The following is a 2,841-nucleotide window of genomic DNA, read 5'->3' as shown; positions in this document are numbered from 1 at the left end:
GGCATCAGGCTGTTGCTCTAAGCCATCAGCATTCTCAGGCTCCTGTTCTCCAGAACACCATTGCTGCCCCACCTCCTTTCCTGAGGTAAGATATGCCTTTGCTGCAGACTAAATGATTCCTAAGAGCATGAGAGCTAGACAATAGATATATTTACACAAACTATATATGGTGTGAAAGCAAAGCTTTGGTTCAATCAAAGGCAGCAGCCACAGAAGGAAACAGATGGGGCCATGAATAAGTTGAAATTACCGGCTCACAGAGATACGGTAGAACGCAGCATCACAGTGCATCTCTTACTAAGTTCACAAAAACCTTTCTCAAGATAACAAGAGTTTATGGAAGTAAAACCATCAACAGCACAGCAATGGGCAAGAAATGTGATTGTAACCTGTAAATCAAACATCAAAGGTCTGACAAGGCCACCGGTGACAGGTGGACACTTAACATAAGCGTGGTATTGTACACCTAATATAAAAAAGCTCTCTTAATCTCTTCTTTCACATGCATAAGTAACTCATACTGCATGTAAATGTCATATATCTAGTAAACAATTCATTTAAAATCATTTATGTACAGCTTAAAATGTATTTTAATGGTATTTTTCTAAAGGTCAGATAATGCAAAGAAAAACAGATAAAAAGGATACAAAAGCTTACTCATGATAATTTGAGTATCCTACTAATAGCTTATATAACATAATGGTGTTTATTAAAAAAATAAGCATTATGTAAGTGAGAAAGAATAAGTAGTGTGACAGGATCAAGATCAAAACTCAGGAAATTCCCATTAAGGCAGTTCATCCCAAGTTTACCGTTGTATAAAACTGCATAAGAGAGCTTACTCTTGGGTATACAGTATACAAGTATAGCAAACGGTTATAACATAAAAGTGTAATATTCTCTTTCCAGTACAGATATGTTAAACCATTGGATTTGGCTCCAGATCTGATTTTCACTCCCACCAGACTCTGGGAAAGGCCACATCCTATGTTTTGAACAGGTCATTTCAGGACATAAAATGAGAGCTAGCTATGAAATTCACTTTCCAAAACCTGCAGTACCCAGCATAAGAGGAATTCTGAACTTAGAAGACTACCTCTATTCCATAGCTTGTCAGGCAAGCTTGACTTCAAAAGTTGAAGGCCAGGCCAGGACAAGTTGGTCCTTCTGATGTACATGGGATAGTGCCTGGCATCACATGTAGCCTTATGCCTTAGACAGGCCACACTTTCAAAAACTGTGCTTGCATTTTCCCTCCATCCCTAGAGAGCACATCAAATGCACACACACCCCACAGTGAATTCAGCTTAGCAATAGAAGTTAAGAAAACATGAAAAGTTATTACTGGCAAGCCCCTAACAGGAAAAATACCACCTTCCCCCTGGCCTTCCTAATGCCATGCTGGTGTATACACATGTACATATATCTAAGATAGTTTAGCACAATTTAAAAAGAAGTTTTGACTCTATTTTTAATTTGTTAGCGTGTTTGTGACCTATACTACAGGACTGTTAATTTGAGCAATCCAAGAGGTTCTCTCTTTGGGGAGGGAAGAACAAGACAAGCTAAATACAGTGTACCCTTACCATCAGCATAGGGGCCTCTCAAACCTTGTCAGATCTTCATTCTCACTTCTCATTTGACACTGTCTCTACTATCTCAGGTTGTAGGAGTGGGTAAGAGCCACAGCAAACAGCTCCTGTATTTATTGGCATGTTTATGCATACCCAGAAACTACTATTCCCCCAGATTTCCAAGAACATTCCTGAAGAGTTGAGTCTGAAAAACAAATAAAGTATTTTAAACAGAAAGAAGAATGCCAGGTGCCTCCTTATAGGCTGGGCAAGCTCTAAACACCTGGAGATTTTGTATTCCTGCCCAATAGTCTACCTCAAGGGCAAGGGCTCGGACAGGTATCTGACAGTAGGAGCAGAAAGTTTCTACCCCCCAGCTCTGAGACCTCAGCCTTGTGCAAGTGCAGGGTCAGTGTCTCCTGGGAGATAGCCGGGCTTGGGCCTGCTGATGGAAAGTTGTTCCCTGTCCAGTGCTTGGTCCCTGGCAGCCTGGGGAATGACTCAATGATACCATGTCCTGGTCCAAAATGTCTTCAGAATTGGTGCAGATACATGGCACAGCAAAATAACATTGTTTGCCCCACCTTACTGTGGGTAACTGAACTATTCAAGTTACTCCTTCCAGCCTTCTGAGCAATCCACCAAATGAGAAACTTACGGATGGAAAGGTTTTTGTCCAGGGAAGAGAACTGGAAAGAAACACTGGAGTCGGAAAGGCATTTTCCCCCAGGCCAAACTTACTTTTTCCCTTTTTATTGTTATCTACTACCACTGCAGTAACCTAGGATACTCCTGTGGCTCTAATTTAGTGGCTTTTAATCTTTTACGCTAGTGGTCTCCATTTTATTAGATGGTGTTTGAAAGTTTCATCCCTTGGTGTCATGGGTTATCATAGCTCTGGAAGTGATTTTCTTGCAAAGAGGTGCTTACAGCTTCCTCTATGACCTGCAGAACCCATCAACTGGCTGGTTTGAATATGACAATTTTTTAAACCACTTAAAAATTTTGACCGCCTCTGTGGTCCACATTTAAGAACGGACAAACCCCGGGAAAGCTCTCTCTTTCTTCCGGCTTTGGGACAGGTAACTGGGCTGGGCCCATTTGGGGCCCAGCAGGGCTGGGCCGGGACACAGCCATCCTAGAGCCGTCCAGCCCTGTTCCACCCGTGGCCCCCCGCCATCCCTGTTACATGCAGACAGCGCGGCCTGGCTCTACACGCCCCCCACCGCCAATGTGGCTGCAGATTCAGCCCGAGCTCACCCGCCGC

The sequence above is a fragment of the Corvus brachyrhynchos genome, unplaced genomic scaffold, assembly GCF_000691975.1.
Source record: "Corvus brachyrhynchos isolate BGI_N302 unplaced genomic scaffold, ASM69197v1 scaffold279, whole genome shotgun sequence".
Lineage (NCBI taxonomy): Eukaryota > Metazoa > Chordata > Aves > Passeriformes > Corvidae > Corvus > Corvus brachyrhynchos.
The sequence above is the reverse complement of the archived record's forward strand: the minus strand, read 5'-3'. Positions refer to the sequence as shown.